Below are 16,163 nucleotides of genomic sequence, written 5' to 3'. Positions count from 1 at the left end.
AGAATTCACACAGGAGAGAGACCTTTTGAATGTAAGGAATGTGGGAAAACCTTTTCACGATCAACAGCTCTCATGCAGCATAGAAGAATTCACACTGGAGAGAGACCTCATGAATGTAAGGAATGTGGGAAAACATTTTTACGCTCAAATAGCCTCATTCTACATAGAAGAATTCATACAGGAGAGAAACCTTATGTCTGTAAGGACTGTGGAAAGACCTTTGCTCGATTACCTTCACTCACTCTACATCTTAGAATTCACACAGGAGAAAGACCTTATGAATGTAAGGAATGTGGGAAGACCTTTCGCCATCCAACTTTTCTAAGTAAGCATAAAAGAAGGCACACAAGAGAGAAACCTTATTAGTGTAAGGAATGTGGGAAGACCTTTGCTTACCCTCGTTCTCTAACTGTACACAGAAGAGTTCACACCGGAGAGAACCCTTTCGAATGTAAGGTTTGTCAGAAACATTTCTCTCAAGTTTCTGCTCTAATTGCACATTCAAGAATTCACACAGGAGAGAAGCCTTATGAATGTAAGGAATGTGGGAAAACATTTTCACAATCAGGTAACCTTAGTAAACAGAATTCACACAGGAGAGAAACCTTATGAATGTCAGGAATGTGGGAAAACATTTTCTTACTGTACTTCTCTAATTGTACATGGAAGAAGTCATACAGGAGAGAAACCTTAGGAATGTAAGGTTTGTCGGAAACACTTTTCTCATCTTTCCTCTCTAAATGTACATGCAAGAATTCACACAGGAGAGAAACCTTATTGTAAGAAATGTGGGGAAACTTTTTTGTACTTAAGTCACCTCAGGACCCGTAAAAGAAGCCACACAGTGAGACCCAGTTAAGGAATAGCACTATGCAATAAATTTCTTTACATCTTTTTAAAAGTTAATTGTCATCATTCAATGGTCATTACAAACCATCAGCGATTATCTGGAAAACCAGTCTGGTTATAAGCTTTCTGTGAAATCTCAAAGATGTAACATTGAATTAAATAGAATTTTTTAAAAAATTTTTAATCCAAACAAATAAAACCTAAGAACTCACACTGCACAGTGCTATGTTCTGTTAGCCTTGAACAATCTTGAAGAAAAACGTGTTAGTGCTCTTACTCAAATGAAGATTTAACTGTAGTGAACAACCTTAAGACTCTATTTCATAGGGCCTTAAGTTATCCAGGAAGGAGTTCCTCATGGGAGTGACCTCAGTGTACAGTATTACCTTTAACCTTGGCAGTGGCGTCTGTAAAAGGAGAACAGAGACAGTCAGCGTCTATCCTCAAAGAAGACAACAGAAATGAGGCCCACTGTTTGTAAACACTATTCTTGCTGCGGTATACCAAGCTGAATTCTGGCCAGTATGTTTTACAAATATATGTTCTCTCGTGTCTCCAAAGGTGAACTGGAAAGGAAGCTCTGGTGGCCTAGTGGCAAGGAAGCTGTAGTGCAATCCCAAAGGTGTGCAGTTCGAATCCACCAAATGCTGTTCTAGAGAAGGAGGTGCAGTCTTCTTCTGTGCCAGTCAAATACGATTTGGTATAGTACACAAAAAGAAAAAATGATTTTTTTTTTAAAAAAGTGAACTGGGGGTGTGGGGAGGGAGGAAAATGTGCAACAATAAATGAATCAAAATGCAACTTTTCCATAAACTTTTGTAAAATCACCATTACAGTCACAGGAAATAAGGTTCTTTAAAAAACAAAAACAACACAGCAGTAATGTTACTACTTTACAACGTCCAAACTCTGAGTTAATAGCTGTAACACCACACAGAACCATATTGAGGAAGTTAAAATGCAGGTTCATAGTACAATACAGTCTATTGGACAGCTTCTGAAATGTATTTTGAAGCCTCTCAGCCTTGAGCTTGGCAGCTAAAGGTCAGTATTACAGCGTATTACTCAGTCTTTTCAGTCATGTGAATATTTTCACCCCCGTCTCACCCCAAGTTGTCCAACAAACTGGTGCAAAAGCTCAAAACTTATCTGTGGGTCTGCCCTTGGGGAAGATCATCTCACCCAGGATCATCTCACCATCTCATGTTTGTTCTGTGGTTCTCTCCTTTGGCCATGGCTACTCCTGCTGAAAGTCTAGCTGACACAAGAATATCTGGTCCTCTGGTGCACCCACTGCATGCCTTGTCCTCCTTTGCTGATGGTAAGAAACTCTAGTGCTGGATGCACTCAATTAAATGATGACTCTCCCAATTCCCTTGTGGACTGGTAAGACTAGCCAATCCCCATGTTGGATAGGTAACACGCCCTCTTCATATTCCTGTCCATCTACCTGGACAATTCAGATTTAGTTTAGGAAAGCTTTTTTGAATCGCTGACTCCATTTACTTATGACTGATTACGTGCAAAACCACTGTGAAATGTAAGCTTTGAGTCACATAGAGAAGGCCTAAAAAGGAATTAAAAGTAATTCTAAAACCTAAGAGGTCAACCTCAGGAAATCACGTGGGTCAGTGCTCTGTTCACATACAATCACCTGTCTGCCCATCAAACGGATTCCAAGTGTTAGGTGTCTGTGAGACCCAGTGACAGCTTCCTGTGAAGTTTCCAAGGTTGCAGTTATATATTTATGGAGCTGAGTTTTGTATCTTTATCTGAAACATCAGTTGTTGCTTTGAATCTCATTTGGTTTCATTTAGTGGTAGAAAATGCCTAAGTGCTCTGAGGTCAGGACTCCTAACTGTTTTCTTTTAAGTCTCCTATGCCTTTTAAACCTCCTTCCTTCCTACCTCCTTGTCCTTGAGGGCTCAGGCTTGCCTGTGAGCCCTTTCTGGTCACCAGCCTGACTGTCTGAAAGACCACTGTATCCTCCTACAGATCTCCTCACATTATGCCTCCTGCAGTGCCTTTGAGTGATGCAAAGTGATAAATTGGAATTGGTTTACACAAGTGGTGATTAACTCTCACCTTTAGATGGTAGTTCCGAGGTACCCAAAGGTATTTTGGACATAAAGCAAGATGATTTCATTTTCATATTTCAGTCTGTGAAAAAAACCTGTTTCTCACTGTTCACAAGTCAGCTGGTGGGCAACAGGAATTATAGCCTACTCTGTAATGCAGTGTCTGCATTGGTGGAGTAATAAGCATGTGCAGATCAAATGTTGCTGAGAAATCCGTCTTTTTCACCAGGAGGCTGTGTTTCCACCACTAAGGAATTTGGAAGTGATACTTCCTGTTCCCAGAAAAGAAAGGCGATCTTTTTGGGTCAACACATTCCAACTTTTTGAAGTAACTGGATTGTTGATGCAAAATATGTTCATTTTGTTTTTTACATTTCCTCTCCACAGTCTTACATGTTCTATGTGTTGCATTGTTAATAGTAACCAATGACATAATTGTGAATATTTATATCTTTTGATAAGTTTTGTATTTTGAAATCTCTCTTTAAAAATAAAATTGTTTGTCAACAAAAAAACAGAGATGGAGTTTGTACTGCCACAGTCAAGGAACAATCAAGCTGCTAGAATTTGGGTGAGAGAAGAAAGCCCTTTTGCCTCAAGCACCAGAGAAAACAGGGCTCTGCTGATAGCCAGATTCAAGTTTATAGGCTGCTCCTTAGAAGCAATGATATTGAACGCTGTATCAGAGACATGGTCTATATTGTCTGAGGGGTCCAAGCCTTGCAAAAGGACATTACACCGTCATTCTGGGACAGGGAGGAGGGTCAGAGAAAGAGAGGAAGACCCCAAGAAGACAGACACATCATGTGATTGTAAAAAATGAACTTGTTACACAATGGAGTTAAAAGGTTCAAATCTGTCATCCAGAGGGTGGCTTTGTGTTGTCAACTCAGTGACACCTTAATCCCAGCAGCCCCCAGAACCACGAGACCATATATCTCTGTCCTTTAAAACCACATGGGTTGAAGTACAGGTGGCTCTCTGTATCCCTTGTGCAAATTCTCTTAATTTTAGTAAGTATGCTTTGAAAATATTTGAGCCCACACAACAATGAATGAATATTTTTTTTTTTAAAAAAAAAGGCCCACCCATCAAGTCCTGATTGACTTAAACAAGAGGCTTCCAACTCACAGCTGATGGTTAGCTACATCCAGGCGACAAATGACCTTACCCACTATAGTGAACAAAATAAAAAGTGACCAATCAATTTATCCCTGATTTTCAACCTCATTATTATGAGAACCTACCCACTATAATCCAACTGCTTCACAAAGAAAAATTCACACAGGAGAGAAATGTTATCAGTGTAAGGAATGTGGGAAAACATTTTAACAATCAAGTCAGCTCAGTCAACATCTTAGAATTCACACAGAGAGATCTTAGGAATGTATGAATGGTTGGAAAGCATTCCCCAAGCACATCACCTCACTCAACATAGAAGAATCCACACAGGAGAAACACCTTTTCAATGTCAGGATTGCAGGAAAACATTTTTTTCCGCTGACTTTTCTTTCTGTACATGCAAGCATTCATGCAAGAGACAAATACGCATGCCAGGAAAGTGGGAAAACATTTACACACTCAAATAATCTAATTTCACATAGAAGCATTCATACAGGAGAGAAATCTTATGGGTGTAAAGAATGTGGGAAAATATTTTCACAATTAAGTACACTCATTTCTCATAGAAGAATTCACACAAGAGAGAAACCTTATGAATGTAAGGAATGTAGGAAAACATTTTCACACCAGGGTTCTCTAATCATGCATGAATTCATACAAGAGAGAAACCTTATACGCATTCAAGTCAGCTCAGTACACTTAAAGAATCCACATGGTGAGTCCCTGTTAATGGAATAGCAATATGCAATAAGTTTGCAAAAAGATGGTAAAAGGTTAATTGGTGTCATTCAACTGTCATTAACTACATATCAGTCATTGGAAAGTCAGTGTGATTTGTAAGATTTCTATGAAGCATTCCAGGTGGGGGAGCTCTCGTGGCCTAGTGGCAAGAAGGTGCACTACAATCCAAGTGGCGCATGGTTCAAATCCACCAGATGCTCTGCTGAAGAAGGAGGGACAGTCTCCTCCTGTACCAGTCAGACCCGATTTGACGGTACACACACACACAAAAGAATAATAAGATTTAAAAAAATATTCCAGGTGTAAAAATGAATAAAACATGGGGGAGCTCTGGTGGGCTACTGGCAAGAAGCTGCACTGCAATCCCAGAGAAATGTGGTTCGAATCCACCAGATGTTCTGCCGGAGAAGGAGGGGCCATCTCCTCCTGTACCAGTCAGATCCAATTTGACGGTACACACACACAGAGAAAATAGTAAAATAAAAATTTTTAAAAAATGAAGAAAACAATAAAATATATTTCAACCGAAAATAATAAAACCCAGGAACTCACACCACCGAGCAGTGGTGTGTTCTACCAGCTTTGGACAATCCAGGAGATAAACGTGTTGGTCCTTTTACTGGAAGGAAGATGTATTGAAAGAAGACTTCACAAGAGTCGTCTTATATCTTCGGTCCCTAAGTTTTCCAGGAAGTGATTTGTCATGGGAGTGACCTCAATTTACAGTACTGATATTAACCCTGCTGGTGGCATCTGTGGTTACAGAAATGGTTAACGTCTACATGCAAAGAAGACAATAGAAGTGAAGCCTTCAGTTTGGAAACACTATTCTTGTTGCTATGGACAAAATTGTTTTCTTGCTAATCTTTTTTACAAACCTTTGTTCTCTCATGTTTCCAAAGCTGAACTTTATAGGAAGGAGCTCCCCTAAGCCTGTTTTCTAAGATACTTCTTAGTGTTTACAAATGAAAGCCAAACCCATGATCATCAAGTGTATTCCAAGTGTTAGGAGTCTAAGATGACAATACTGGTTTCCCATAGACTTTCCAAGGCCAAAATTATTTAAAAGTGGATTGTTGCATCTTTTTTCGGAAATATCCGTTCTTAAATTTGAGCCGTATGATGTTTCTTCTATCATTCCAGTTCTTTATCCTGCTCCCACTCCGATGCATAGCAAGTGACCTGAAAGACTGTTCCTTGAGCCTATTCTATGGGATACAGCACTTGTCTGTCAGTTTGACATCGTGTGATAACTTATGGGAGGGAATAATAGTGGGAGGTATGCCTCCAGTGTATCATGCCGTAAGAGTTACCCAATGTGGACAGGTTTTAGCAGAGCTCTCAGATGAAGACAGACTAGGAAGCAGGACTATCTACTTTTTATTTCTTTTACCTTTTTAAAAAAAAATTGTAAAAATATGTATGAGGATCCAAGGGACTAAAAGTTGGGAATAGAGGAGTGAAGATGCACAGGAATGAAATCACAGGGCTGCACAATTTGGTGGGCAGAGGGAGTGCGCAAAGGAAATTAGAAAGATCCAGTGAGGATCAGAAAAGACAGGCTGGGCTTAGTCCAATGATGACATATACATACATATATACATACACACATATACATACTCACAAACAAAGGCACTGTCTTACTCGTGGTCCTGGATGGAAGCTCCATGCCTTCTTGTTCAGTTAGGAGAGTTTCCTGAATTTTTTTTTCCAAGGAGAATCCAGTAGGGATGGCTGGCTGAAAATTGAGGCTCCATCCTCCTTTTCTATTTCCCTTTTATCTCTGGAGCTTGGTGCAGAGTTCAGGTATGGATCAAGATTCAGTGTTAAGGTTACCTATAGGAAGGGGAGCAAACTGAGAGAGAACAAATTTGTAAATTAGAAAGAGAAGAGCTTTGGAGGTGTTACTTACAAAGGTACCAGAGAAAGAGGTGGAGGAAAATGGCTTAGATAAAATTCCTCATATACACTAGTGAGCTCTGCCCAGTGACCTGATGACTAACCTGGAGACCAGGCATCACATTCCAGGGGCCTGATTTCTCTCCCTTGGGGTTTGACAGCACACCTTAGGGGTCATTCACAGCTTATTCCATGTTGGGATCACAGCAACCCCAAGTTATCTCAGTACAGCATACAGGTAGATAAGGACTGAACCACTCAGAACACTGTTCTCCTAAACCTCAATTAAAATTGGCTCCAATCACTGGATACTCACCTTTAGGAAGGACCCAAGTGACTTTTAAATACAAATCACAACCTAAAATTCCATGAAAGAAATGAAAATACAACTTAACCAAAACCTGTGGGATGTAGCTAAGGTGGGTCTGGAAAGTGGGGGAAGGGAATTTCATAGCAATAGGCACACATATAAAAAAGGAAGGAAGAAGAATCAGTGATCTAATTCAAGACCTTCATCAAATAGAAAAACACCAAGAATCTAATCCTATAGCCCCTAGAAGAAAAGAAATTTTAATGACAAGAGCAGAAATCAATGAGAGAGGAAAGAGACAAAAACTCTCATAAAGACCAGGAGATGGTTTTTTTGAAAGGTCAGTAAGATTAACAAACCACTGGCAAACTTAAAGAAAAATAGAAAGGGAAGGCACAAATAACTGGGTTAAGAAATGGTAGAGGTGACAGCACAACAATTCCAGATGGAATTCAAGCAATAATATCACAATACTATGAAAAGCTATACTTTGATAAATTAAAAAAACCCTAGAGTCAAGTTCCTTGAAACTCATGCCATATCTAGATTGAGAATGATAGGTATAGAACACATCAACAGATCCATCAGAAAAGAAGAAGTTTAACTAGGTATTTCTGTCATCACAGGAGACTAGAGCGAGGGCTACATGGTGGAGGGGACCTGGGGGAGGGTTTGTAAAACAATGAAAGAATCTTTTCTTTTACTTTTCCATAATTTTTGGACTCATGTACTTATAACTTGTTAGTCAAATTTGTGTCTTCTAGGTTGCAACACCCCCATGATACATCTTCAAGGATATGAACGTGTACGGCCAAGCACAATCAATAAGAGTGCATCTAAATTCCAAAATCAATCTCCATAATAGTCTATGTGTTTCCTACTGCCAAAGGGGCCCTTTAGAGTAGTGAGAGAAGATCTTCACCCTGAAACCCACAGCGTCCCTTTTCAGCAGGAAGTAGCTAAGAGAATCCGCCATCCCCTTTTCCTTATGACTCAGGGTGAAGTCTCTCTCAGGGAGGAGTGATAGGGAATGGCAAAGGACACACTGACAAAGAAGATTAATCAGAACTGGCTTTGACAAGCACTGTGGCATTTGGACAAGAACAAACTGGGAGGAGGGTAGAGAGAATAGTGCAACAATGAATGAGTGGAAGCCCAAAATCTCTGTAAATGTTTATGAAAATTAATAAAATATAATAATAGAAAAAAAAGAAAGAAAGAAAAGAAGAAGTTAAACAGGTCATAAGAAGACTTCCCCATAGGAAAAGTCCTGGATTAGATGGCTTCACAGCTGAATTCTACCAAATATTCAAAGAGGATTTATCACCAGTTCTATTTTAATTATTTCCAAAAGGAGAAATCAAGGAGCACTCCCAGAGTCATCGTATGAAGCAGGCATAACTCTAATATCAAAACCAGGCAAAGATATTACAAACAAGGAAACGACAAACCAATATCTCTTGAGTATAGATCCAAAAATCGTAGAAAAAGACAAAAAAGAAAAAGAACCCCTAGCCAATAGAATACAAAAGCACTTAAAATTTTTTTGTTGTTGTAACTAACTGGGATTCATAACAGGCAACCAGGGATGTTTCAATACAAGAAAAACAACTCAATTCACCATATTAACAATGGAAATAAGAACCATATGACCCTAGCATTTGATGCAGAAAAGGCACTTGACAACACATCTTCCTGATAAAGACACTTGGCAACATTGGAATAGAATGGAATTTCCTCAACATAGTGAAAGACATATACATGCAAAACCAAGAGACAATACCATTCTCAATGGAGAAAGACTAAAAGCATGTTCCTTGCAAACACAGCTAGACAAGGATACCCACTGTCACCTCTTCTATTCAGTAAGGTATTGGAAATGTGTTCTAGGGCAGTATGACAAGAGAAAGTAAAAAAAAAAAAAGGCATCCTGATCGGAAAAGAAATATGTGTTGTTTTTCTTTTTAAGTTCACAGTTGGGTATGAGTTGATTTGATTTAATGGATTTCAAAGGCTTTTGTATTTAAAAGTTGATTGGGGCCTGACAGCAGTTTGGAGGGTCATGCGTAAAGTGGTTGAATTCTGACTGGAACGTTGTATTCTTTTGGTTGAGGATAGGCTGTGGGAAGTTTGGGGTTTTGTTTTTTTTATTTGGTTCAGAATTGTGTGAGAGCTGATTGGCTTCAGTGGATTTATCTAACAATGAAATGTAGGCTGGAAGCCTCTTGTGTAGAGTTGACCAGGACCTGCTGTATGTAAAAGGACATACAAGAATTCACACAGGAGAGAGATGAGTGTAAGGAATGTGGAAAAACATTTACACAATCAACTCACCTCACTCAATGTATTATTAGAATTCACACAGGAGAGAGATCTTATGCATCCAAGGAATGGAGGAAAACATTTTCCTCCCTTTCCTGTCTAACTGTACATGGAAGAATTCACATGGGAGAGAAACCTTATCAATGTCCGGAATGTGGGGGGAAAATTTACACAATCAAGTCACCTCACTCAACATAGTAGAAGTCACACCGGAGAGAGATCTTATGCGTGTAAGGAATGTGGGAAAACATTTTCTGACTCAAGTCAGCTCAGTGTACAAAGAAGAATTCATTCGAGAGAGAAACCTTAGGAACGTAAAGAATGAGGGGAAAATAGTTTCTCACCTTGCTTGTCTCACCTTCACAAAGTCACACAGGAGTGAATTCTTACCAAAGTAAAGAATTTGGGAAATCTTTTTCAAACTCATTTCAGCTCAGTTCAGAAAAGGGAAGCCAGTGAGGCTCATTGAATGGAATAACAATAGGCAGGAAGTTTGCTTAAATATTATAAAAATGTTTTATTTATATCATTCAGTGGTTATGACCGCCTATGAATGAACGTCTGGAAAAAACTATATGATTCACAAGGAATGAGTGTCTGGAAAATCCATGTGATTTGCAAGTGTGCTGTGAAATCCCAGAGGTGTAAAAAGAAATTAAATAGAATTTTTTAAAGTTAAAATTATTTCAGCCCAAAAATACTGAAACTCAAGAACTCACCATGAGAAGTGCAGTGTTCTACCAGCTTTGGACAATCTTGAAGATAAAGGTGTTGATCCTCTTGGTGAAAGGAATACTTAAATGTATTGAAGCTTCCTCAAGACTCTCTGTATATCCTAGGTCCCTAAGTTGTCCAGGAAGGAGTTTGTCATGGGAGTGACCTCTACTTACAGGACTAAAGTTAACCCACAGTGGCATCTGTGGATGGAGAATGGTGACAGTTGATGTATGTTCTCAAAGAAAAGAACAGAAGTGAGGCCCACAGTTTGCAAACACTATTCTTGCTGCTGTGGACCAACCTGTTTTCTGGCCAAGAGGTTTTACAAACGTTTGTAAGAGGTACACCACTTGTCTTGCAGCTTGCTGTACAGTGATAACATGTGGATTGCTGTGACCCTGAAAGCCAAGCCACTGGTTATGAAATACCATCAGTATTACCTACGGTGGACAGGTTTTAAGCAGAGCTCCCAGATGAACAGAGTCTAGGAAGCAGGATTGCCCATCGACTTTTACATTAATAGGCCCTTGAAAACCCTTTGGACATTGGAAGAGTTTGCCTACATATTTTAAAAAGTCAATTTGTTGCAGGGAGGGATTGTATAACCATGAAAGAATTTTACTTTCCAAAGAAAAGAACAAACTGGGTGGGGAAGGGGTGGGCAGGGAGAAAACTGCAACAATGAATGAATGGAAATCCAAAGTCTCTGTAAAGTCATTTTGAATAAATCAGTAGTCACTTACACCTATAAAAACAGTAAGGACTACATGGAGATAGCTATATCAGACCTTAGCCAACTTCATAAAGAAAATTGCCCCAGCAACAATCAGTAGGCAATTCCTATGGGATTAGGCATGTCTCCTGTGCTCCAGAAGCACTTTACTCCACAAATGAATTGGTAGGAAAAGCTGTGGTGTATTCACACTGTGCAGCACTGAAAAATAATCAACGTGTAAGTCTTTCCTAACACAAATACTACTCTCAAAAAAAAAAAAAAACACAAAACACACCCCAGTATATATCATTCTAACATGGGCTATAACCACGACCAATGACGTCAAAACCATGGTTATGCTTCAAAACTTAAGAACAATTGATGACCAACATTCATAAATCTTACCTGTTACTTAAAATTAATAAACCATTTCTTCATTGACCTTCCAACCCCATCAAATATCTCAGCCTGATTCAATTTTCACTCCCTTTTAGGAATATGCCTAATCATTTCAATCCTAGCAGACCTCTTCCACACAATACAGTATACCTCAGATAGCTTCACGATGGTTCTCATCAGTTACTCATTATCTGCTGAGACATGAACTATGGCTGGTTAATCCCATATCTTTGTGCAAATGGAGCTTGCATCTTCATTCCTTTAAGATGAGGAATTGACTATGGATCTTACTTTGAAACATTGGAGAATCCCTGCTTTTCATCACTGTACCCATAGCTGTGATAGCCTACATATTACCATGAGGCCAAATATCTTCCCCTTCGTTGGAACTGGCTTAGTAGAACGAATTTCAGGAGGCTTCTCTGTTGAGAAAGCCACACTACCTGGATTATTTGCTTCCCATTTTATTCTTGCCACACTAGTAACGGTCCAACTTCTATTCCTACATGAAATGAGCTCTGAGAACCTCACAGGCATTCTATCCGACTCAGACAAAATTCCATTTCACCCCTGCTATACCATTCAAGACCTCCAAGGAGTTTTCCTCACCCTATGACGTCTAATCGTGGCCATTTCTTCCTGGACCTGCTAGGAGACCTAGAAAATTAAGAATCCTCTAACCCCATACACACTCCACCCCACATTCAACTAAAATGATGTTTCTTCTTTGCATACACAATCATCCGAACTATTCCAAACAAAACGTCGAGTCTGTGCTATGCACTTGAGTGATCACAAATCATGTCTTCAAGATACTTTGGAATTTTCATAGAAGATCTGCTAAACCTGTTCCCATCACTGTGGTTACAACTGTTAGGAGCCTTTGAGGAGAGTACAGCTCCTAATTTCTATGTGCTCGGACTTGAGCCCTGTTTGAATTTCACATCATCTGTCACAGTGGAGTCCGTGGTTGCAGTCACTGGGACATCTCATTAAGTGGCTTCCTCTCTTTCTCTGACACTATTCTCCAAGCATGTTGTCCCTTTCCAAGGAATAGCTTCTCCGCAACATGCCCAAAGTATGAGACGAATCTGAACCATCTAACATGTGAGAGAGAGAGAGAAAGTGTCCCTTCCTCATAGGGCTTCCATGATAGTAACTAAGTATAGAAGTTGACTGTGACGTGTTTTTCTCACATAATCATTTATGAGTTTGAGCCTCTGATTTTCTATGAAGCAGCCAAATGCTTAAGCTCCGTGCCACCAGAGCTTCGAAATGCAATATTCTCTGTCCTATTTGATTCACTTTTTAGCCTACTGCTTTCTGCCCTCTCTGTCCTTCAGAACTCAAGGTAGTTGTTGACCCGTTGTGAACCTCAGTAACAATTAATGAAGGAATCCCTGTCTCCCCCAGAACTTTCGATATGCCTCTGTTAGACCTTTAGGCAAAATCAAAGTATCCTCAGGTGGTACAAAGGATGAGCCTGAACGAGTAACACCTTAAAGGGAACCTCCAGAGGAACCTTACACGGAAACCCAGGTGATCAAGTTCTTACCACGTAGCCCCTAAGAAACCACTTGGAGTATAGTACAGTGAGAAGAAATCGGGGATCACTACCAGACAACAAAAACTGGAAGACATAGAGACTTCTAACCTAGTAGATGACCCACCATGTCTTATCTTTATACTAAAAGGGGGTGGTGAATCCATGCAAGAGAACTCGATAACAGCTACTGCAGAAAATAATTTTGTTTTGTTTTATTTTTTAACTATTGTTTTCAGGCACACCTTAATCTTTTTTGTTAATGTTCAACATGTTTCATATTAGGTGTTGTTTTTTTAAAAATCATTAATAATTTTCTTCCTCTCCCTTCTTCACCGCCCGTCTCACAATACACCCATTGTTCCACATTGTTGATGTGTGTGTGTGTGTGTGTGTATACACACACACACAAAAACACAGAAAAGACTTGTTTAGTGTCCATAAGTTGCCATCTCATAATACACCCATTGTTCCCCATTGTTGTCATATGTATACACAGAGAGAGAGAGAGAGAGAGACTTGTTGAGTTTCCATAAGTTGAGATGAAATTGACACATGCTAAAAAAAAAAAAGGATAAAGAAAACGTGGTCCTCACTTGGCAGCACCTATATTAAAATTGGAATGATACAAGATTTGCATGGCCCCTGTTTGAAGCGGACACACAAATTTATGAAGCATTTTATATTTTTTTATACATTGTCGGTGGTATTGGGCAATGATACAACCACTCTGGAAGGCAAATTGGCACTTCCTCAAAAAGCTGAACATAGAAATTCCATATGACCCACCTATTCCACTGCTTGGAAGATACCCCAAGAAAATGAGAACTGAGGTTCAAATGGACACCGGTACCCCAATGTTCATGGCAATGTTATTCACCATCGCAAGACTATGGAAACAGCCCAGATGACCAAACATTATGAAATGGATTGAGACGTTATGATATATTCACACAATGGAATTCTACGTAGCATGCAGGAGCAATAATTTTGTAAATTATTCTCTAATTTGGGAGAGACTGGAGAGCATTATGTTCAGTGAATTAACTCTGTCCCTTATGAACATGAAGATCCAAAAGAGAGAAGAGTGGAAGTAAAGGGGTGAGAATAGGCGGGGGATTAATTATGGGGTCGCACAATTTGTTAGGTGGGACTGGTTAGGGAAAAGAGAAGGAACTGGTCTTTAAAACTGTATTTTAATTTTGTAAATATTGTTGTTGATTGTCTTTGAGTAGAGCACAACTCATAGCATCCATATGAACAAAAGGCCTGAAGTCTTTCTATAACTATTGACATTTATTAAAGTTGATAGTTTCCAGAGGCAGGCTGTTTAGAATGTGAATGTCTCTCCTACTTCAAAATGAAAAAATAAATATATTTAAGATATAAATAAAATATTAGTCAAGTTGCCTGTGTGCTCTGGTATCAGGGCTCCTAAGTGGACTGCTTAAGTCACCTCTGCCTTTTAAGCTTCCTTCCTACCTCCTTGTACTTGACATTTCAGGCTGGCCTGTGAACCCTCTCTCATCACTGTATCAGAGACACCACTATGTACGGCAGACCTCCTCTGGTCATCCCTGCTATGCCTTTGAGTGATGCGAAATCATAAATTGTCATCAGTTTGTACAAGCGATCATTCACTACCTCCTTAAAAGTAGGCACTCCGAGGTACCCAGAGGCACTGCAAACACAAAACAAGAGGATTTAAATTTGAAAAGTCAGTCCCTGAATAAAAACGTGAACAACTCTGTTTTTCACTGTTGTATTGTGTCTCCTGGTAACATCGCAAGTGAGCATTATTTTTAGGACAACAGGAATTACGGCTTCCCGTGCAACAGAGGTTGAGGACTGACTGACTGGCATTTGCAGATCAAATGTTAAAATTCCTTTTTATCCACAGCACACTGTTTCCACCGCTAGGGAATACTTCCTGCACACAGCCCTTTCCAGCTTTCTGGAGTGACAGAATGGGTGGTGCAAATAATTTTATTTTGTTTTCTTATTTCCTCTGCACATTCTTACCTATTCAATGCAGTGCACTGTTAATTGTAAGCAATGATTTAAGTATAAAAGTCTTCTGATAACGTTTGCAGCTTGAAATATCCATTAAAATTGTTGACCAAAAATAAAAGGATCTAGTTTCTCCGAAATATGGTATCTTTTGTTTCCCATGTGTTAACAGGCAGGTATTAAGGTTCCCTGTTCCCCAAGTATGCTTGTCATCTTCAATTTCTAACTTTTGTTTGTTGATTCACTGCTATAACCTTTTTTCCTTTTTGTAAATTTATTTTAATGAAAGTTTACAGACTTTACATTTCCATTCATTCATTGTTGCACACTTTCCGCCCTGCCCACCCCAGTCCCCTGTTCACTATTATCTTTGAAAAGTAAAAAAACAAAAAAAATTCTTTCATTTGTATATAATCCCCGACCCCCAGTCTACTCCACTATGCAGCTTTCATTCTGAACTCCTATCATGATAATAATACCCAATCATATATTCCTCCTAAATAGTTTTCTCCCTCATCTGTTTCAATGCAGTATACATTATTTATCCCCTCTTAGTTTTCCCCCAACTCCTATGTCAGTCCCGCTTTATAACAGTGGCACTGCAGTATTTCTCCTTTTGTGACAGAGATATTTCACTCAGCATAATGTCCTCCAGGGTCACCCATTTTGTATAATATTTCATGAGTTCCTTGTTTTTCGGTGCTGCACAGTAGTCCATTTTATGAATATACCACAGTTTTTCTATCCATTTGTTGAGGGACACTTGGGTTGTTTCCAACTCTTTGCCATTGTGAACAAAGCCACAGTATAAATGGATGAGCATATAACTGCTTGGGTAGCAGTTCTGGTTTCTTTAAGGTATATTTCCAGTAGTGGAATTGCTTAGTGAGATGGTATTTCTATGTCCAGCTTTTTAAGAAAGTGCCATACTGCCTTCCATAGTGGTTGCACCATTTTACTCCCACCAACTGTGAATAAGGGTTCCAGTTTCTCCACAACCTCTCCAGCATTTGTTTTTTGCTGCTCTGTTGAATTTTGTTATTGTTACTGGTGTGAGATGATATCTCATCGTTGTTTTGATTTGCATCTCACTCAGAACTGGGGATTTTGAACATTTCTTCATGTGCTTGTTTGGCGTCTGAATGTCTTCTGTGGTGAAGTGTCTGTGAATATCCTGTGTCCATTTTGCCATTGGGTTCATATCCCGTGCCCATTTTGCAACTGGGTTACTTTCCTTTATCTTCTTTTGGGTTTTTTATTTAAGCGTTTTGTTTAAAGTCAACAAGATCTTGTGGAAGCCTTTGTGTTTAAAGGTCCCTAAATTTTTTTTTATATTTTAATTGTTTTTATTTCTCGATTATTTAAGAACATGTTGTTGTTGTTATGTGCCGTCGAGTTGCCTGCGACTCATAGCGACCCTATGTACAACAGCCCTAAACTCCGCTCTGTCCTGTGCCA

At 39.3% G+C, this 16,163-nt stretch overlaps 1 pseudogene; it reads left to right on the top strand.

Moving 5' to 3' along the window:
- Window positions 1-16,163, top strand: part of LOC102843137 — a 25,807-nt pseudogene that overhangs the window by 4,590 nt on the left and 5,054 nt on the right.

Source organism: Elephantulus edwardii, unplaced genomic scaffold, assembly GCF_000299155.1.
Source record: "Elephantulus edwardii isolate Elephantulus edwardi_28Jun2011 unplaced genomic scaffold, EleEdw1.0 scaffold00573, whole genome shotgun sequence".
NCBI lineage: Eukaryota > Metazoa > Chordata > Mammalia > Macroscelidea > Macroscelididae > Elephantulus > Elephantulus edwardii.
Note: the sequence above shows the minus strand (reverse complement) of the source record. Positions and strands in the feature narration are given on the sequence as shown.